The sequence below is a fragment of the Haliotis rubra genome, unplaced genomic scaffold (genome assembly GCF_003918875.1).
Source record: "Haliotis rubra isolate DU_JTF1 unplaced genomic scaffold, ASM391887v1 Scf763, whole genome shotgun sequence".
Taxonomy (NCBI): Eukaryota; Metazoa; Mollusca; class Gastropoda; order Lepetellida; family Haliotidae; genus Haliotis; species Haliotis rubra.
Window position 1 is genome coordinate 374745 of NW_025767483.1, and position 23510 is coordinate 398254.

The window sequence follows — 23510 nt, forward strand, 5'->3', positions numbered from 1 at the left end:
CGCGTGTAAAACCCATGTGTCATGTTCATATCGGTAAATTCAGTAAGCGATTTAATCTGTTTGACATGATACTTGAAAACCTAACACCTTTTATCAGTATGTTGATACCGCACCTAGAAATGTATGTAAAAATACTTAAGAGTATGTTCTTTACATATGTTTCGATACACGGAATCTTAACCATATCTCTGCGATCGACACACCTGGAAAATTCCTTCAAGTTTGCCAGCAGAATGCATTAATGGTAATCTAAAGGGCGTGCTCTGATGCTCGTTTGATGACGAACACATCAAATACAAGACCATTGAGCAACATCAGGTGAAACAATGTCTGATCCGGACTTGTCAGTTTCACCCCAGGCTGCGAGGTTTCATGTACATTTCGTTTTCTGACATGCACATTGTCTCACCTTTCTATTATGAGAGAAAAGGGGAAAATCTGGTGTGGTCGAGGGAGTGTAAAAAATATGTCTGTATCATGATACTGTGTAGTCTAGGAGGATTAATCTCATGCAGCTTCCGTGTTCTGGCTTCCAGGTCTCAAAGGTATCAAATTCTGCAGGTTTAGCAGATAAGACGTTTCTTGAGATGAACGAAATGATAAAAAGAAATTACATATCTTTGAAAGAAGCAGGGAAATAGGATTGAAACGAAAAACAAATGTCTTTTTATTTGCTGATCGGAAGACATGATAGTAAAGAAAAAATAAACTCAATTGAACTTATTTTTGACAAAAAATGTATTTGAACATCATAATGGTGGGAAAAAATACGACGTGATACTAAATGTTTTATTTTGGTGTGCGTTTCCTTTGAAGCAGTCCGGCACCAGGAAGCTACCAAGTTGACATAATAAACGTTTAATGAGAGTCAGATACAGAGTGTTGGCAGCACAGGGGTATTATTTGTGTGTTTGTGAGATTTACAAAAAGTAATTGCTGTACATACAAAAACAATCCGATAGTTCGGAATAATACATCAGTTTTTTTAGTGGTCTTCCAAGGATTTGCATCCTGTGGTGTACGTCTTGATAAGACATTTATGGATGTATTGACAACATGGATCGTGTTGAAGACAACTTGAAGAATAGTTTAATATGGAAGCATTGTTGATTTTTGATGGTGAATGTTGAGTGCTCTTGTCCTGAGTATTTGCTGCGCAGCTGTCAGGTAGCCTAGTGGTTAAGGTGGTAGCTTGTCACATGGTGAACTGGGTTCAGTTCCATGTTACAGTGTATGAAGATAATAGCCTTTCAGTCTATAGCAGAGGTGTATGTTTTAAGGACAAAGCTATAAAAATGTCTTTTGTCTATGTCTTTTGGGAAAGTGAAAGATTAGTTTTACGCCGCTTTTAGCAATATTCCAGCAATATCACAGCAAGGGACACCAGAACGGGCTTCACACATTGTACCCATGTGGGGAATCAAACCCAGTTTCTTTGGCGTCGCAAGCAAAAGTTTTAACCACTAGGCTACTCCACCGCCCTCTTTTGGAAAAGAACATAAATGCAGACAAGATGGCAATTATGTCCTGAGTGGCCTGTTATACAGATCCCAAAATTAAATCTAAAAAAATCCACACAAGTCTAGATTACTGCAGTTTCAGTTTCTGAAGAAAGTGTCTTGGCTCTATTTTGTCATGTTTTATTAAGAAAATTGAAGACCTGTTTTTTCTAGCAAATTGTAGAGCTGTTTTTTCCAGCAAATTGAAGACCATTTTTTCAATGCAAAATGTCTTCATATCAGAGATTAGCTGTTGGTCTAGTCTGCCAGTGTGCTGGTTCGTTCAGTCCTGAAAGACCAACTGAGACGTGACCTGGATGATTAAATCATTGAGTGTCAGTTCCCATTGAGCTGCTTGTAGTGACTGGCATGGAAACGTAATTCTACAAAGTAGCTTCAGCTCTGAGACTATTGGCTATTGTAAACCAGTATATGGGTGGCAACAATTCCATCAGTTTAATCATTTTGTCGAGCATGTACTTGTCGCACTCCACTAAGTGACTTTAACATACGATTGTGATAGTCTTAGCACTAAGATGACTTTGTGGAATGGGTTAGTCTGTCAAACAAAACCTGAAACAAGTATATCCATGAAAGCTCATACTGAAATGTTGCATCATTATATAATAAAAAAGTTGTCATTCAAAACGTATCCCACCTTTTTAAAGATTGCAAGTTTTTGATTTGTGGCAAGTCTAGATTTCTGCTGCAAAAATGAAGAAGTCTCTTGACTCCTTTTTATTATAAATTTATAAAGTTTATTTAAAAACTGTTTTTCAGTGAAATCTATTCATATCAGAGACTAGATGTTAGTCTAGCAACAGGGCTCTGGGCTGCAATTCCATCCAAAATCCTTAGGGGCATATTTAAGAGGAGGGATGGCCAAAGATTGGAATCCCTCCCAGGCTGAGTAAGGAGGAACCAGCCTACAATCATGTGGTATTAGAGAGATCACCTGTTTCATAATTATTAACCTATTTGAAGGAATAAATACGACAGCTGTCTGCGATCAGCTGATACTTACAATCTTCCTTACAGCATGGGAGAGGAAATTTATGTAAGATGGTATTGTGTCTTTGAAGGCACCGCCATCTTGACTGTGGTGGCTTGACTTTCATTATCAGAGCTGAGATATGATAAAGAGGCAACAATGACGGACAGATTTATCAATCTGCCTGTGACGGGAGCCAGGCTTATCGGAAATAATTATCATCATCCAGGAATATACATTAGTCTTTATTCAAATGGATGCTTCGTATTTCTTGCTGAAGAGCTGTATTGGAAAGGTTAGGGTTGGATGACATTATGAATCATCTTGGTAGATTGATTCAAACGTTTAAAGGGATGTTTCCTTGCTGAGAAGTTTCCAGGAGGTACAGGTAGGGAGGGGCATAGTGGTCTAAAGGGCTACAGCTTGATGTCAGAGTTGCCTCCCTTTACTGTGCCATGGTCTGAAGGTCCTGGGTTTAGATCCAAGATTTGTCCCAATTGATTTTTTAAGCGGGCACTGGGGCACAGCGGTTTATTGAGCTACAGCTTGCTGTCAGAGTTGGCTCCCTTAACTGTGCCATTGTCTGACGATCCTGGGTTTAGATCCAAGATTTGTCCCAATTGATTTTTTAAGCGGGCACTGGGGCACAGCGGTTTATTGGGCTACAGCTTGCTGTCAGAGTTGGCTCCCTTAACTGTGCCATTGTCTGACGGTCCTGGGTTTAGATCCAAGATTTGTCCCAATTGATTTTTTAAGCGGGCACTGGGGCACAGATCCAAGATTTGCCCCAGTTCTTGTCCTTGTGGGATTCACCAAAGTGGTAACCATCCCAGACCAGTGTGATTCTGAGATTTTCTTTTATCTGACACACCATTATATTGCTAAAATACTGTTCAGATCTGTGTAAAATCCAAATGACAATACCTATGTTTCCTGTACAAATGGGATAATATGATGGGAAGGGAAGGCAAAAGAATCTTAATAATTAAAATATTTTTGTAACTTATATTGTTAAACTTTCTTGTTTTCAGAAAACACCATTCTACAAATCCTTAATGCTTTGCTTTTATAAGGAATGAATATTTACCAACATTAACAAACAGATGATCTCTTTGAAAATGCACCATTTCAACCCAGAGGCCATCTTGTATCATAATTGTTATTCAGAGTTTAATCAGTCATCCTGTCACTTGATCATTCTAATTAGAACAAGTTTTTGTTGGACTCTGACTGCTGCCAGCTTAGATTTTTCAAATGACTGCTACATGAAGATTATTGACATTAGAGATTATTTTTGCCATGGACTTATGCCAAATTGCCCAAGGGAATTCTTTTGGCTCTTCTCTTGAAAGATCGAAGGTCACAGTCACAAGATAGAACTGACAAATTTGTTTATGGAGACACTTTCTCAAAAGTATTAGTGCAATTAGTTTAAACTTGGCAAATATTGTTTTTAGGATGGTGTTTTGGTCAAGTTTGTTCACAGGTCAGGCTGTAATGTTATTTCATGTCCATCAAAGGTCAAGGCCATGTCTGAGGTTATTGTTAAACGTGATCACATAAGTTATTGCCAGATACAGCTGTACTTTTACTTCTACAACCCTTAGAGTTGAGTATTTGTTGGATTTTAAGATGTTTGTTTGATTAAATCGAAGATCTGGAAGTTCTAAGTGGTATATTAAAACATGAAGCTTTGAGGAAACAGTGGTTATAGGGTTACCTGTTTTTTGCAATATGTTTAATTCATCATGTATGAACTGAATAAAACATTCCAATTCCAAGACTAAATGGAAAAGCCATATTGCCCAACTACATCAACTTCTGGTACATAGTATTGCCTTATCTACTCTCGGTAATTACATGATTTTTTATCCCGAGATATGGACCCAAAGTATCTTCCTTTGTTCTGTACTTAACTAACCAACCCACTTTACCAAATTGATCATCCTTCCTTTTATTGAACCCAATTATTTACAACAGAATGAATACAAATATCAGCAATGGTTTTTCTGTCCTTGTGCCAAACTATCCATATCTTTGAGAACAAACTTTCTCAGACTGACAAGGACTCTTAAACTAATTGTGATGTACAGATTGTCTACTTCTGGTATGAGAATAATGCTGGCTCTGCCTTGGTGACCTATATCCAATGGTTTCAAACTGTGGTACACATAAACCTTTGAGGTTCAAGTGCAGGATGGGTCTTCACAGTCCTTGAAGAAGTGACTTATATTTTGATTGTTAGTGTTTTAATGCAGCACTCATAAAAAATCCAGCTATGTAATAATGATCTATAGATAATCTGGTCTGGATTAGCCAACCGAGTGTTGATGTCAATAGTGTTGATTGTCGTAATTAGGTTATTATGACATACATCAACCAAGTGACCTTGTTGAGAAGGCCAGTTCTAAACAGATTTCAAGGTGGCGTGGGGGTTGGTGGCAGGGCAGGGCAGGGCAGGGCAGGGCAGGGCAGGGCAGGGCAGGGCAGGGCAGGGCAGGGCAGGGCAGGGCAGGGCAGGGCAGGGCAGGGCAGGGCAGGGCAGGGCAGGGCAGACTAAAGAGGACCTGGGCCTAGATTTTGAAGCTCTCTTAGCTAAGATAGTCGTAGGTTTATGTTAATGTATGGCACTTACGACTATCTTAGCTAAGAGAGCTTCGAAAATCTAGGCCCAGGTGGTAACAATTTGAATCCATAAGTGTGGATTGTTGCTCTTGCTGTCAACCACTTTAAAACTTGTTTCAGGTTTTTATACTTACAGATCACCATGAAGCAGCTATAATGTTGCTGACTATATTCATATTTTATTATATTCATGCATTAGGAATTTCTTAATGTATGTCTTCCTAAGACTATTTTCATGATTCTGCAAATGAAATATATACAAACAATAGAAGAGGAAAGATTTCTTTAAAACGAAATAGATTACAATTATTTTGGTGAAATGTTCACAGATCAAGTGTTGGTTCAATTTTATCCTTGAAATATGGATTGTAGGTGAACTTAAACTGAAGTATTAAAAAAAGTACACAGTTGGTCCTTTGAGATTATTTTCCAAAACATAATGTAAATGTTTTGAAGCTGTTTTAATGGTTACTTACTAGTCACAAAAACTGTGTACATATTGCTGAGGCCGCCTCCGTGGTGTAGTGGTTAGAGCGTCCGCCCGGAGAGCGGAAGGTCGCGGGTTCGATCCCCGACCGCATCATACCAAAAGACGTTAAAAATATGGTACTTGTTGGTCCCTGCCTGGCGCTCGGCATTAATGGGTACAACAAGGACTGGTTGGCTCGGAGTCAGTATAATGTGTCTGAGTGGGATATTCATGCTTCACTGCGGCATGGTATCTCAGTGGGCTAGCACTATAAAACCAGCTTAAGTCTGGGCTAGTACAAGCAGCCGCACATACACATACACACGCATGCACGTCGTCATATGAGCGAAATATTCCCAAGCACGACGTTAAACCGAATTTCACCTCACCTCACCTCACCTCACCTGTTGCTGAAACACCACAGATATAACATCATACCCAATTTCAACATTTCAAATCTCTGAAAAATGAAATGAAACCTTTTCAGCTCACTTTAAACTGACATGTATAAATGCAAGAATGCAAGTAAATTAACTCATTCACTGCTCATACAGTATTTTTGAAAGAAATCCTGAAACAGTTATTACCAGAACTCCAGCATCTCCGAACCTTTGACATCTTAATGTCTCTTTATATTAATCTAGCCAAGATTAATAGATTTGATATGAAATACCTTCGACTAATCTTGCCAATATACATCCCTGAAAAAGGAACTGCCAGTTGAGGTGGAAATTGATGGCCATTTGGAAACAGCTGATTAAATCACGGCACTGTACATCTGCTGACCAAGATGGAGTGGCTTGTGGGAGCCCTGGGAAAACCAGGAGCCTATAGCTGGATCACACATGGGTAGATTAGAGGGAGATGGTTCCAAACCCTGGAGAATGGTATGTGCTACCATAAATCATGTCCAAAATTGACAATTCTGAAGCTACAAATGACAGTGCATTTACAGCCTATTTCTTCATAACCTTGTTGCTATCGATTGTATCTAGTGTGGTTCATCATGCCTCTTATATGGAATCCTTGATCCCTGGGTAAAGTCGGAATCAGGTGATCACTGCTGTGCCGCCTCGATGTCTGGTCTGTAATTATTGGTTGTGTTGATGTAATAATGGAAATACATCATTAAGTTGTCATCGGTGTTCTTTCAGATTCCTTAATGTGTATCTCACAACTTCGGATATTTATTATGATGTTACCGTATCTGTTTAGGTCGAGAAAATAGAAAAACAGCATTAGGTTGATGTGCTGTTTTGGTCGAAAAACGTTAATTCAGTTCAAAATAAGTCAGATACAAATGGTTTCTTCAGATGTAATTGGAGTTGTTTTGAGATGTATTCAAGATACTTTTTACCCTAAGTAATGTTTGTCCTTTTCTTTGAAAGTAAATAATGATTTTGAGGTTGTAATTTGTTTGAAAACCCATTTTAAAAATGGTACAAATTCACTTCCAAAGTACATTTTTGGACACCGGATGATAGAACTCTTGACCTTTTTCTTGGTGAATGTTTTGTGCTGGTTGGTACAAATTCACTTCCAAAGTACAATTTTTGGACACCAGATGATAGAACTCATGACCTTTTTCTTAGAGAATGTTTTGTGCTGGTCGGGCTAATGGACAATGATGAAATATGTAACAGTACATGGCACCTGTAGTAGTTGGGATGTTGTCAGGAGTGTAAAGCACTACCATGACCCTTGGCGCCATGGTTTGGCAAGACATCCATGGCATGTAACTTCGGTGATAATTAACACCAAGGGTTAGAGGTTTGGGGCTGACACAGGAATAGTTCTTCAGGAAAATAATTACTCATTGATACTGACTACCACCTCCTAGCCTTTCCTGAGGTGTAATTACCAGACAAAGCGATGCTTGTATGAATCAGGGGACGATGGTCTGGAGACAGTGATGAGCTTCGTGTCACAAGGAGATCCTGCTGTGGATATTTTGATGCTCGGGCGGAGTCTGCATTTTAACAATGTTGGATTATTTGTCCTGAGTAAACACAAGTCTCTATGACTTGCACTGAACAGGAACTACAGAAGACTGTTGGTTCATTAGCTGAGCACTGTGTATGATCAGAGGAGGTTGGGTAGCCAAGCGGATGTTGCTTTGCTGTCTACACAAGACAGGTTCTATTCCCAAATGGGCAAATAATGTACTGGTTATTTGTGGTATGACTTGTACCTCAGTGCATAATTCATTTGGTTGTCACTCAAAAGAACCAGGTTCTTATGCCCCATGATGATGTCTTATGTAAAACTTGTTTTGAACAAAAGTAAAGCCCAGTTTGGAGTGGCTTTGTTTTTTTTCTCAAAAAGAGCGATGTTGTATTTCCAACATGGGCTATTTATAAAAGTTTTCTTTGTATCCACTGTCTCGCGGTAATTTAAGAATTTTTATGAAAAAAAAAAAAAAATCACACATGCCATTCTTTACTGCAGCATTATTAGAGATCAATAATATTATAGGTATGGGGAACTTAGTTTGTCAAAGGATTCTGATAAAGCTGTGTGGTAGGATTGGATTTCATCCAAGGAGAGAATTAGGCTCCTGGGCCTAGATTTTCGAAGCTCTCTTATCGCTAAGATAGTCGTAAGTTAATGTTAATGTATGGCACTTACGACTATCTTAGTGCTAAGAGAGCTTCGAAAATCTGGGCCCAGGTCATTTGTTAAAGTAAGTTGAGTACCATCAATGAGGGTAGAAACATTTTTGTTTTAAGTGTTAGATTTTCCAGAGTCATGTCAAAATATAGGTGATTTCTGAAAACAGGAAAGGTCGAAATTATGTCAGACATGACTAGAGAAATGGGTAGACACCATCAGTCCTACCAAACAAAGTTTCAGCTTGTTTTGGACTTAAAATGTATATATTTGGGAACAAAACAAGTAGTTCAACCAGACTGTAAGTCTCAGACTAGTGACCATGTCTATCCTGTGAGATACAACTGCAATTTGGATCATGGTCACGAATTGTCTGCTGGGTATGAGGGGTATTTGGATGGGTGACAATGATTATATTTTCAGCTTTCAGGTTAGTGATTGTTGCTTGCAGTATAGACTTGTGAAGATCCGGGGTAAAATAGGTCTTCAGCAACCCATGCTTGCCACAAAAGGCGACTATGCTTGTCGTAAAAGGCGACTAACGGGATCGGGTGGTCAGGCTCGCTGACTTGGTTGACACATGTCATTGGTTCCCAGTTGCGCAGATTGATGCTCATGCTGTTGATCACTGAATTGTCTGGTCCAGACTCGATTATTTACAGACTGCCGCCATAAAGCTGGAATATTGCTGAGTGCGGCGTAAAACTAAACTCACTCCCTCATTCTGCTCACAGTATACACCAGTAGGTTGTCAGATCCAGTCTCAGCTTGTAACAAAGATGTTACATTGATTGCTAAAACTGAAACAGGAGTTAACTCAGCCACACAGACACTTGTTCTTCACATTGAAGATTGGAAGATTCATCAGCACGGTCTGGTGCCCCGCCGTTTTGGCAGAGACGCTGTGTACCTTCTATCAATGTTTGTACAGACTCAGTGCAGGGATGATGTGATAACGGTTGTGTTGGTATGATGAAGCAGAACCTTGTTCTTGCTCTGTGAGTTTCACTGTTGACTCCGAAACTGCAAGATCCATGAAGGTCTGGATTAGAATTGGTCTTCAGGAACCCATCCTTGTCGTAAGAGGCTACTAACGGGATCGGGTGGTCAGGCTCGCTCACTTGTTTATAACTTGTCATCATATCCCAATTGCGTAGATCAATGTTTTAATATGCTGTTGATCACTGGATTGTCTGGTCCAGATTCAATTATTTACAGACTGCCGCCATATAGCTGGAATATTGCTGAGTGTGGCATTAAACAACAAACCAACCAACCATTCTTAGATTCTGTAAGAAATGTGTTCATTTATTGTTTAATGTCCCACTCAGCAATATTCCAGCTTTATTACAACATTCTTTATGTAATCACATGTGGACCAGGCAATCCTGTGATCTATAAATGAGCATCAATCAGCGAAGTCAGTTAACATGACAACCCATTTCATTAAGTCGCCCTTTACAACAAGCATTGCTTACTGAAGACGTTTTTTACCACGACTATGCAGACAAACTATATCTGATGCTGCAAAATTTACCAAATGGCTTACACAGATACTTGAACATTTGGAAATATGATTCTGTCATTGGTGAAATTCTTCACCCAGGTCATGTAGTGTTTTAGAGCAGTAATCCATCTGATGTCTATACAATAACATTACACAGAATTACCCACATAGCCCTTGTTGCGTCGGCCAATGACAGACATGTATGTAATAAAGTCTGTGGCATCCTTTGCATGCGTTGGCTGACAATAAAGGTTACCACAACAGCGGCTCAACCAACACGGAAACGCTTCTTCCCAAGATGATTTTCATAACTCCCTAACCAGGAAGCGTGGATACTGTGGAGATATGCCTACAGCTCCTACAGGAAGCTGGGTGTCGAGACTGATACACCAGATTGGGCTATTTCTGTACGTCCCACTTGATGGCAGTGGACTGGTGAATGTCATTGACGATATGTGATGGGTGTGCGATATGTGAAGGGTGTGCGCTAACAATGTGTGAAGATTGAGGATATTTAAACTTGGAAATGATAGTTATTTTCCCTATATGTGTGTCTAATTTTATTCAGCATAATTGAAGTTGCTGCGTGATGACAATAATTAACATGTATATTTATTGTGTATATTACTCAACAATATAGGGAATTCACATCATTACTTTATCTGCCTTATATTAAAATATATGTTGAAGTATGACATATCTTAGTATTCCAAAAAAAGGTTGACTTGTATATTTTCTTGATGAAGGGGTGTTGGGGTAGACTTGTGGTTAAAGTGTTAAATCATCACACCGAAGACTCGGGTTCGATTCTCCACATTTCTGGTGTCCCCTGCTGTGATATTGCTGGAATATTGCTGGAATATTGCTGGAATATTGCTAAAAGCATCGTAAAACTGAACTCACTCACTCTAGCTGTCAAAAATCTGTCAAAAATCTCGACCAATCCACGTGGCATAAACGTAAAGTCACTCACTAACTTTGAAAAATAAGATTTTGTCAACAAACTTAGGATCCTTAATTTTTATGACCAAGAGAGTCATAATTTATCAGAAACTTGCTGTAAGTGAATACTTCCTGAATCAGTTTAATCGTCAGGTCCTAGAGGAGCTGTCAGTATTCTAAAGACTAACTGTTCATGAAGAGGTTTGATTTTGAACTCCCTTAGGATCATACTGCCATCTCCCTCCCACTCGTGAGTTGTTTCTTTATACGTAGAGGGACGCGATCTATTTGTCACAGGATACTTGCAGTGAATTTCCTGCACATCAAGCCCTGCCTTGTGTCATTAACCCTTTTGTACTCAGAACTCCCTGAGAAGTATGGAACTATTTCCAAGTGTACCAAAGGTAAATTAACTTCATCAGCAAATATCAGCAGGTTAAACCTAGCATCTTAATCCCTTGAAGCAACATGTCAGTTCGGTATTGTCAGAACGTGTGTCACTATGGTAATGAAACTTGACTAAAGTTTTGCTTGTTTGAGATTATATATTGATAGAAGTTTAGATAATGCCTACACTGTTTCAATATTTGTCTAACAGATAACTGAACTTTTGCCCTAACCGTTGGTGATAGATAAACTTTTAAAAAAAAATTCTTTTAAAACATTAGCTTATCAGTTGTGTGACAAGGGAGAAAGAATCATCTTATCCTGTGCACGATTTTACAGTTATATCCAATGCCAACAAAATATCAAAATTATTTTTTCTGCAATTTTTTCCGCATAGTGAAAAATAATTGGAAAATATCAATTTTATTTATTTTGGGGTGGGGATGGTGGTTATAGTGGTGGGTGTTTCGCCTATCTTGCATTACCATCTGTTATAAATTAAACACAGAATTCAAGTAATAAAACTGCCAGAATGGTTAAACTTGGTGCATGTGTGATTGTTTATAGATATCATGTGGCTTGAATTCCAGGAACTTGTAGGAACTGCTGTAAAAAATCTACAAGACAAATCATGGGTGTGTATTAGCGGATATTGTAACATCAGTGTGAAACGGTATGGATGAATGGAACTCTTATGATGGAATGGATTGTGTGATTTATAAGCTTAGATTTTGCTATAAACAACAGCTCAGCAAAATGTCAACTGTGCTTTGAAGCATGTAAAACCTTCAAATTTCCTGAATTAATTTTAATATTTTTGTATTGGTATTCAACGGAGATGGTAATTTATGTTTGCGAAGTCAAGGGTAATGATGCTATTTAATTTTTTTGTGATAAAATTGTGGGTTACTTGAATCATTTTGCTCATTTTGATGCATGCATGTATGCAATTCCTTCCGTACTCCTCATTATAGCGCTGAAACAATATCTTTTCTGCAGGACTAGTCAATCCCCAGGGTTTCTACAGCATGTCCCCTAAATGACCATATGAGGAAATTTTAGGGCTGTAATCAGTAATTGACCACTGAATACACATGCAGCGATGTTGATTGTTTGCAAAGAGAGGGACAACCCTTGAAATTCTAGCATTCCTCCATTTGGATTATTGACTCTAAACCATGTGGCTACTTGCTCCCAGCTACTCTGTGTGATAGCCGAGCCCCAAGGAACACTTGGGACCATTTAGCCATTTATACCGACGTGGTCAATTTTGATGGACATGAAATTAATTCTCATTGATTTTGGATGAGATTCGTTTGGCCTTTCAGTATTACGTATGGGGAATTTTTCTGATGCTATTAGTGGTTTTATTTCGTCGTTCTGTTTGCAATAAGAGCTTTGACATTTACTGTAATGGATAATTTTCTCCAAGCCTGAAAATTTTACTCAGATAAATCAGTAAGTTATTCATTTGGTACTTGGAATCCTGCCAATTCGGGGTGATGATGGGGAAATGTTGCTTGACATTTTTCCAAAGTACACAAAAATATAGAACCGTTTTTCCAAAGTACACAAAAATTGAAAACCGTTTTCCAATGTACATAAAAAATTAAGCATAAGAAATCCCCAGAATATTCCAAGCAATTTCTGTGATTTGAAAAATTTAATCATCATGTTAATGGTTATCACAATTCCGTGGTTTGACTCCCAAGTACTGTTTGATCAGTGGAACAAACATGAACCACATTGTACCATCAGCGTTTGATAGCGTGGTCAATTGTTGACCCGGACATTTGACCCACGCCAGAAGCCATGGCCAGGAAGTGCTGGGCAGCACAGTGTGTGTGAAGTCAGTATACTCTGAATTCTGATTATGTATGTGTTTGTATGTAGGGCTGGTGGGAATTAAAAATGGAGAACGTGTTCCTCTTTGTTCTTGAGGAAGGATACCATACTGGAACCGTCAGGTGATGCTCTAATGTCATTCTCACAAGCTCTTTTTGTTAGCATCCTCTTTTATCATGTTTAATTCAGTAATTGTTCGGTGTGTGGTTCGTTGTGGGACTCGTCAGTCATAATTCCATCAATAATTTATCTTCTCGGACTGAGAAGTGTTTGCTTGAAGACGCCATGGTTTTATGTCATTGATGTGGAATCTGTTGTGTTAAATATTTATGTTTGATTTCATGAATTTCTTCATGTAGATTTGACTGTATGCAACTTGTGAGTGGTCAGTGTGACCACATCATGGTTGGCCCTGCTTAAATGTCACAGGTCACACTTGCATAGAAAGGTTTTGTTTGATTGAACTTTCCTCACAGATACCAATTATTTGTAGATGTATTACAATATTTTATAACATTTTCCATCAATTATTAAGCTTTGCTAAGAAATTAAGTGAAATGAAAAGATAGAATACTGATGCATTGAAAATGTACACTTATGTTTTCTTTAAGTCTTCTTTTTTTCACAATTTTGATTTCTTGTTCAAGAATGTGAACAACTTATACGGACCTGGCGTGAATTTGAAACTGAATACACTGCTCAAAAGAAGTTAGAGAACAATTGATTCTGTAATGTTACTTTAGATTCTTTCCCAGTTTATGGCATGACAGATTAATTGTTGTTATATGAAAGAATCAGTTGTTCTGTAACTTAATTTGAGTTGTAAAGAATCTACTTTTTAGAATCCCAGAATTGATAAAACACATTTTCAACCATCTTGTATGTATTATATACTCTGACAGCCATAACGAACATGATGTCGGTCTGCAGACTCAGCACTTCTTCTGGATGTTATCACTCATACACAAAGCGTGACATTGTTCGCTTTAAGTAGGTATAACAATCTGATACCATTCTCTCTGTCTAACCTGATAAGCATGCTGCTTTGTAAACATAGTTACCTTTTCAAGGGACCGCCTCCGTGGTGTAGTGGTTAGAGCGTCCGCCCGGAGAGCGGAAGGTCGCGGGTTCGATCCCCGACCGCATCATACCAAAAGACATTAAAATATGGTACTTGTTGGTCCCTGCCTGGCGCTCAGCATTAATGGGTACATCAAGGACTGGTCGGCTCGGAGTCAGTATAATGTGTCTGAGTGGGGTATTCATGCTTCACTGCGGCATGGTATCTCAGTGAGCTAGCACTATAAAACCAGCTTCAGTCTGGGCTAGTACAAGCAGCCGCACATACACATACACACGCATGCACGTCGCATATGAGCGAAATATTCTCAAGCACGACGTTAAACCCAATTTCACCTCAACTTAGCTGTCTAACTTGATAACCATGCTGCTTTGTAAACATAGTTACCTTTTCAAGGTACATTAGAGTTGCACCGCCCTAATATACATGCCCTCAGTAGGAGGCTGAGACTTCCATTTATCCTTGAAATGATTCTGTTTGAGTCTGTTTGACTGACACCAGCTAGGGGAAGACATGTTTGTGATCTCTCTGGGCCATGGATGGATTCAACAGGAAATCTGATAGTGTTGTATTTATGGTTTTTGCCAGATGGGATGTGAGATGGGATTTTGATGGGATGTTAGAAGTTTTTGGTGGTTTCTCCTGCGGAACCTTTGACCTAATATTTTGTAGTTTGTATAACACTTTTGAAATTCTTTAAACATATCTAAAATCTAGGAGTGTGGTGTAGTTTTTTAATTGACATGTGTTGGTTACACAGGAAGGAGGTACTGTTACAGGAAACATTTTTTATATTATGCCAATTTGAGTGTAATGGAGGGATAAATTATTTAAATTTTGTGTGAATGAAACTGATTTTTTTAAAATAAAAATTCAGATAATTTGAAGTTCATGTTGAGTTCACACTTTTATTTAGTATCATTTATTTTTAGACCAACTTGCCACAAATTAGGATTTCAGAGATGGTTGTTACAATGTGTTGCAAAATTAGTTCAAGATGTTTTGATGTAAGTGTCAGTTGATCATAAGGATGGATTTATTATTTTTTAAAAAGTTCTTGAAATAAAAGTTTTTCAGTTTCCACTTTCCATAAACAGTCGTACAGGAAATAATATCAGTTATTGAAATGGTTTTGCAAGGTTTCAAGGTGGCCTACTGGTTAAGTGTTTGCTCATGATGTCAAATGTTCGGTTCCCTACATAAGTTCATTGTGTGAAGTATGTTACCTGTATTCCTTGCCATGATGTTGCAGTCACTGGATTGTCTGGTCCAGACTTGATTATTTACCATCTTGGATGGAATACTCAATGGCATTTCAGCAACAAACAAAAACCGCAGACATTTTTAGACAGGTGTGTGTAAAAAAATTTGTTTGTCTGAAACGAAATGTGATCGAAAAGTCTTTTATTGTGCTGTCTGACAGTTAAACTTGGACACTCTGAAACTTAAAAACTTCTGTCAGTAAAATAATTCCCTTGACATGTTGGCACTTCCGACCATCTGCTGTCAGGCTGCTATCATATGACAACACACTATTTTAACCTGGAGGGTTTACCTATTACGTTGCTCGAAGTGCTATCATTAATTATTTGTCTGAAGCATCTTTGGCTAATTGACACGGTAACCTAACTACAAACTGTGGCCTAAGATGCCAAAATATGTGACCACTGCAGTCTGAGATGTGCTTGTGATGTGATTATGTAATTCATTACTGCTCATTAAAGGCAAGCAAAAAATAACATGGAAGTAATTAACGAAACCCAGGTTCATGATGAGTCACTGGTGTGGTTGAATATGATCCTGATGTTTTCTGGTAGAAGGGAAGCAGTATTCATGGCTTGACGGATGCCAGTCAGCTGATTTGGGATGATTTGCTACAAACATATATATTTCTCACATGCACAGATATAAATGTATCAACCTACACTGTTTAATTAACATACGTTATGACTTCCTTAAGTGGCATTTAGAAGCTGGTGTGATAAAGAGGAACACTTATATGGATAGACAACTTCTTTGTTGCAGTAGATGCGACGTTTTGGTGTAGATGCTAGCACCATTATCAAGCAAGTGACTTCAACATAAGTTCTGTTTTATTTTTGAAATAGAGACCAACAAAAAAATTGATCTTGAACACCATGAAATGAAATATATGTAATAGAAAGTAATAAAAGACCAGGGCCTAGATTTTCGAAGCTCTCTTATCGCTAAGATAGTCGTAAGTCAATGCTAATGAATGGCACATACGACTATCTTAGCGTTAAGAGAGCTTCGAAAATCTAGGCCCAGATTAGTTTGTTGATACCATATGTAACATACACTGGTCTGTTGTATAATAAACTGGTCTACTGGATGGAAAAATACCCTGTTATGTTTATCGTTTATTCCCTGTTTGTACCACCGTTTTCCAAAGTCTGTAAAACACTCCTTGAAAACACCCATCAGTAGCAGCTAGTCTGTAAGAGTTTGGCAAGTACAGATATCAGTTTCAGGCTATAAAAGACTGATTTTTGCTACAAGACAAGATATCCAATTTTTCAAAACATTTCATTTTTAGAGACAACATGGTGTTGACTTCACCAGGTTTAAGAGCAACTGATAACATCAAAATGTGCCAATATAACTATGGTTGGGATTGACTGAGTAATTCCATCACAGTATATGATCACTACTTGATGTTTTTGATCAGCTTAAGATTGTTGCTGATTGGAAACAACACAACAGGATGCATATATATGTAATGGAGTTGGTTCTAGAATTACAGGTGTTCAACCATTTAAAGCTATGATCAACACAGCATCTGCTGATATACCAGGTGTGGGCCTACTCTGATAAGTGAACCCATAACCAGATTGACTGAGATTACTCACCAATGTTAGGGCCCCGTTATTTGCGCTTTTAATTATACTGGCTGAATCATGTCTTGTTTATGAGAAAATAAGAGATATACCTATAATGTAATGCAATATACACCTATGCTTATCTGTAAATTAACGTCTTTGCATTAAGTGAACATCTGCTATATTGCCATGTTCTTTCCAAATGTATCTGTATGGGTTAATGAAAAAAACATTGTACTTGATATTGGGTTAAGAGTCTTTTGAAATGTTTGTAACTTTTCTTTTGAACTTGATGTAGAATAGTATTTATATATAATCTTTAATTTAATTTATATAACATGTTTTTTTTTTTGCTTTGAAAATAATTCTGAATTCTGATGAAATAGGGGAGTGTTTCTTCTAATGCGAATCATGTGTATTAAAGATAGGACAGTCTTTCCAAGTAGGTTTTGCTTTATGTGTGCCTTAGATGTGTATTTGAAAATCAAATGAGGTTTAATGCTGAACCATCTCTCAGATTTTAGAGAATATATAAAAACAGGAATACATATTGATTCAGCTCCAGGCAGAAATTATGCATAGTTCTAAGCTGTATTTTGAGGTGATATTATGTTTTGTAGATATATATCTTTTAAAGTAAACTTTGTTTCTGGGACTAAGTGTTCCTCTAGGCATGGACACTTGATATCTGTTTTGGTCCATGGGTATGGATTAATGTGAAAATCACATTATGTCTCAAATCACAGTGATCCCTTTTTTAACCTCTACCATTCTGGTGAGGCCAATAAAATTCATGATCATGGCAGTAAAGGGAGGCAACTCTAACTCTCTCACTCTGACATAGCAAGACTTTTTCTTGGAATGTATTACTTAAAACAGTTCATTATTATGCAAATATGATGGCAGACTTGTTCATATCAATGGAGGCCTTGTGGGTTTCAGGTTACAGCTGGTCCAAGGCAAACTCTGCTAGTTGTCATGTTAGTTCATATGGTGTTATTTTACCCATACAGCTTGTATTGTTGCTCATGATATTGACCACTGGCTGGTCTTGTCTTGTTATACTTCGCCATTTTTCATAGGGATTTTGTATCTTGCCATAATGACAAAGCTGACTCTCATAATGTCAAGTGTATATTCAAATAAAATGACTTATCTTATTATCCCTATCAAAAGTTGAGTGGTATAGTGACTGTGGATACCAGAAGGTTGAGTGTAAAAATGACTTATGTATTAGTGATCAAAAGTTGAGTGGTATAGTGACCAGAAGGTGGTATTAAACAACAAACAATGTAGAGAAAAAATGACTTATGTTATTATCCCTATCAAAAAGTGGTATGTGACTGGATACCCGAAGGTGGTATTAAACAACAAACAATGTCGAGTGTAAAAAAATGACTTTTGTTATCCCTATCAAAAGTTGAGTGGTATAGTGACTGTGGATACCAGAAGGTGGTATTAAACACCAAACAAACTTTCACATAAATACAGTGGCATTCAAAACAGAACAGATAGTAATGGAACCAAACAAAGGGCAGCGCCGGTATCTGGAATCAAGGAAAAGATGATTTGTGGCTCATCTCAGTTTCTTGCTCTCTGACATTTCCGATCTCATCCATTTCATGCTGATTGCACGTTCATATCGGTCCATATCATCAAAATATTTACAGACTCGTATTGCTACAACACTGCGCAATACCATGTGTTTATCATGCTGATTGCAGATATTCGCAGGAAACTAAGGGGTTCTATTCATGATATATCCCGACCATGCTGAATGTGGTTCCATCACATGCTGATAAATATATTTCGAGCACTTCATGCTGTGATAGTGAATGATTTAATTTGGTGTCACACTATCTCTGGGCTAGGTATGTCAGATCTTGGGTATTTCGGGTTTTGAATTTTCTAAAATGTTTTGAAAAATGTTTGTGCAAACTTGTTTTTTTTCTTATCAGTTAGTGGATAACTGAATAATACGATCGAAGATATGGATATAGCTTTTGTTTTATAAGATTAATTGTTTAATTTCTTAATATTTTTAAGAAATGTTGACGGTATCTTGTCTTACAAACACACGAAAAGGCAAGGCAATTGTTTATCTGGAAAAGCCTGAAAACACATCTACAAGCTAGCATAGGGAATTGCATTGGACATCATTTTTGATTTGTCAGATTTGGAAATGTTCTCACATGTCCACCATGAAACTTTGTCAAAGTTTTGCAGAAGCCATGCATATTGCATCCCTGTTAACAGCTTTAGAGCTTTTGAGCAAGAGTTGTGCAACTCTCTTTGAAATGTGGGTAGAAAGAGTGTGGTCGATTGTTCCCCAAGAAATGTAGACACCAGTAGTTGCAGCTGCAGGAATATTGCATGGCTGAACGTCAGATCATGGGCCTTCATCTTGGTGGAAAATCGTCAAAGAACTGAATTGCATGTAGTCTCATGGAAATTTATTCTTGGAATACAGCAGCATGTAATTGTTGCCCCAAGTTGATTATATGTTCTGCCAGTATGATTAATTTGATGCAAGCGTGTACATCTGTTTCCATGAAGCACAGACTGGCATAGTGTAAGACGTATCGTAATTCACCTGCAGCTGATTAGCAGCTCCTGTCAATGTGTACAAACACCAGCAGCTCCAGGGTGATGCAGGAGGAACACATCACTAATAACATACAGGCACAACACAAAACAAAAAACACACAACACACACAAAACAAGAAACACACACAACACTTATACACTGGAACCAAAAAATGTTACAAAAACAAAATCTAGACATGCCAAGGCACTTTAACCACTAGGCTACCCCACCGCCCCTACCAACTCAGTAGCCCATCTACAACATGAAAGCATTTGTTTCCCACAGTGTAGGGAGTCTACAGTACTCTTCACAGTGTAGGGAGTCTACAATACTCTTCACAGTGTAGGGAGTTGACAGTACTCTTCACAGTGTAGGGAGTCTACAGTACTCTTCACAGTGTAGGGAGTTGACAGTACTCTTCACAGTGTAGGGAGTCTACAGTACTCTTCACAGTGTAGGGAGTCTACAGTACTCTCACAGTGTGTAGGGGAGTCTACAGTACTCTTCACAGTGTAGGGAGTCTACAATACTCTTCACAGTGTAGGGAGTACTCTTCACAGTACTACAGTACTCTTCACAGTGTAGGGAGTCTACAATACTCTTCACAGTGTAGGGAGTCGACAGTACTCTTCACAGTGTAGGGAGTCTACAATACTCTTCACAGTGTAGGGAGTCTACAGTACTCTTCACAGTGTAGGGAGTCTACAGTACTCTTCACAGTGTAGGGAGTCTACAGTACTCCTCACAGTGTAGGGAATCTACAGTACTCTTCACAGTGTAGGGAGTCTACAGTACTCCTTCACAGTGTAGGGAGTCTACAGTACTCTTCACAGTGTAGGGAGTCTACAATACTCTTCACAGTGTAGGGAGTCTACAGTACTCTTCACAGTGTAGGGAGTCTACAGTACTCTTCACAGTGTAGGGAGTCTACAGTACTCTTCACAGTGTAGGAGTCTACAGTACTCTTCACAGTGTAGGGAGTCGACAGTACTGTTCACAGTGTAGGGAGTCTACAGTACTCCTCACAGTGTAGGGAATCTACAGTACTCTTCACAGTGTAGGGAGTCTACAGTACTCTTCACAGTGTCATATACAAACTCTAGTAGCCCATCTATAACATAAAGGCATTTGTTTCCTACAGTACAGGGAGTAGACAATACTCTACACAGTGTCACTAACTTGTTCATCTACTATAAACAAATATACATTTCCCACACTGTGTTATTCTACACATGCTGATCTGTACATGAATCAGGTGAAAGGATCGGCAGCTTCGTGGCATCTATTAGCAATTAACAAGTGTGAGAAGTGATTCATTGCCTGTTGTGTTTAGCCGTGGCCTTGTAGAACGCTTCCAGTATGTAATGACAGTTGGAGGTTCTTCTCAGGCTGGTCCTCTCCTGTCAGTGTTATGGTACTGTGGCATATGTGCATTTTTCATTTACTGTCAGAGTAAGGGTTTGTTTACATGCTCAATTTTTGTATATTTTTATGCTAAGTGTTAAATGTCATATTAAACTGTGCCAGCGCTTGTAGGCTGACATGCATCATTAATTGATATTACCATTTTATGGCTACCCAGTCTCACTGATGGTGATACAAATGAAATAGTTCAAAGAGGCCTTATCCCAGGTTCACTCACTCACACACACACGCAGCACGCACGCACGCCACGCACACACACACACACATCAAGCTGACACACTGTGATACAGCTGAAATACTGTTCAAAAAGGCATTTTACCAGACTCACTAACAAACTGACATGTCATGACATTATAGGTTGTTCACGGGTCACAAGGGGGACATGGGTTGATGTACCCTCGATGTTTGCTTATGTTTCCTGTGCCCGAAGGGTGAGGGGAACGTAAAGAAACATCGAGGGTACATCAACCCATGAGCCCCGAGGGACCAGTGAACAAGGTATTTATCTTACCGAACACCTTAATGGTAATTTTGAACTGTTTGAAGCACGGGTATCAGATCATAGTATGGAGTACCAGATGACAAGATGACAAGAAAAACAAATTTAGAGTTATCTCCCTTCCATCGATTTGCATTCACAAAACATCGGTAATTTCCGTACATCATATGTGATTCAATGTTATTCAAGATAAAGAATTACTACAATGAAGTACCATATGAGTTCGGCATTCCCAGCGGGGTACATAGAAAATGTTGCTCGCTTGTAAGCAGGGCACATTGAAAGTCATAGAAGAGCGCTCAGCCAATCAGAAAATGACATTTATGTGTAAGGCAAGATAAAACTGAATAGTGTAGCTAGATGCTCATCATGTTGATCACTAGATTGTCTGGTCTCAACTCAATTATTTGCAGGCTGTTGTCATACAGCTGGAATATTGCTGAGTGATAAGTTGAACAAGAAACAAATAACTGTTAGGCATTAGAATGTAAATTAATTATAGCAGCTACTCTTATCAGACACCATTGATATGATTTTCACTGGAAATGACAGCCATATCAATAAGTGTGGTTCATGGATCTGTGAGCTTTGCTACCTTTGTATTTCATTTCATTTGTGATTTCAATTCTTTACCTATTCCCCCACTTTGTGCTAGTATACAGGGTGCACGATTTTACTTGATTGAAAAAACACAGACGTTTTGGCACTGTCTCAGTGTTTGACATTTTAGGAGTGCTTCTCTTAACTTAACCAGTTAATTTGTTGATGTGATTGTTGTGCTTTGAGTCATGAATGAAATGTGGCTGGAATATTGCTCAGTGCCGAGTTTAACAACCAACAAACAAACAAACATGAATGAGCCATGTTTATTGTCCCCGTAACACTGTTGTAACAACACCAATATCTCAGTAACCATTTTTGGAATCAAACTGTGGCCAAATTGGTGAATACTGGTAAATATTCGGCTATACCACCACACTTTACAAGAGACTGGAAATAAGATATTTGCCGTGCACTTTATCTGCATCAACAGAATAGAACCTGAATCTTCTGTGTGACTAGCAAACACATAGGCCATTCAGCTACCTTTATTCATTGCAATGGAAGAAAGGAAGTATTGTGTGATTAATTTTATGTAATTTACAGACAGATTGACATTTGATAAATGGAAATATTACACACAGAAAGTATATTTGGAGAAATTTGAACTTCAATGCATAATAAGGACTGCTATATGGAAACCATTGATATGTTTTCCATTTGGAAATAATCAGTTCTGCATTTCCAAAGTTTCAATTAATTTCAGAACCACTAGTGTTAACGTTTGTGAAATTGATTCCTGCTTGTCATTGTAAATAGACACATATCCCACACACCTTTAGCAATCAGATTACTCCAGAACCTTGCCAATCTCACAGCTGACAGCTACCCGTCACATGCAATCATTCACATACTCGCTCACGGAACCGTTTTATCCTGCCCCCAGGTTCCATGACGATCCTCTACTTCGCCAGCTCGCGTTCATTTCACTCAGATCAGTGCTTTCCGTCCTCACGTTAATATTGCAACAGTGATGATTTAATTTATTACGTCCACATCAAAGTGGGACTGGGAATTTGTTTGAAAGCTGTTCTCATTACTTGAATAATTGAGGCTGTGATTATGCTTTTGATGAAGAGGTGTGTGGGGATGCTGATCTTGAAAGAGTTGTCTTCCTTGGATGATTGCACCCTGTGCCTTTTGAAGCATAAAAGTTATTTTAAGACAAACATATAGACCTGAAATAAAGCTATTTTAAAAGGTTAATTAAATCAATTCTATTGGGAACCCATCATCATCATCAGCAGCATCAGCATCAGCATCATCATCATCATCAACCCGTGAAGGTCTGGGTTACAATATTGATCTTCAGTAACCCATGCTTGTCGTATGAGGCGACTAACGGGATTGGGTGGTCAGGCTCGCTGACTTGGTTGACACATGTCATTGGTTCCCAATTATGTAGATCAGTGCTCATGCTGTTAATCACTGGATTGTCTTGTCCAGACTCGGTTTTTTACAGACCGTCGCCATATAGCTGGAATATTGCTGAGTGCGGCGTAAAATTAAACTCACTCACTCACTCACTCATCATCGTCATCGTCGGCGTCATCATCATCTCCCTGAGATTGGTGCCATTAATAAATTAATGTTTGATTTTTTC

General features: G+C 38.5%; 1 protein-coding gene across 1 annotated transcript in view; it reads left to right on the plus strand.

Annotated features, from left to right (window-relative positions):
- LOC124260441 (rho GTPase-activating protein 39-like) overlaps positions 1-23510 on the plus strand; it is a 185516-nt gene that overhangs the window by 116578 nt on the left and 45428 nt on the right.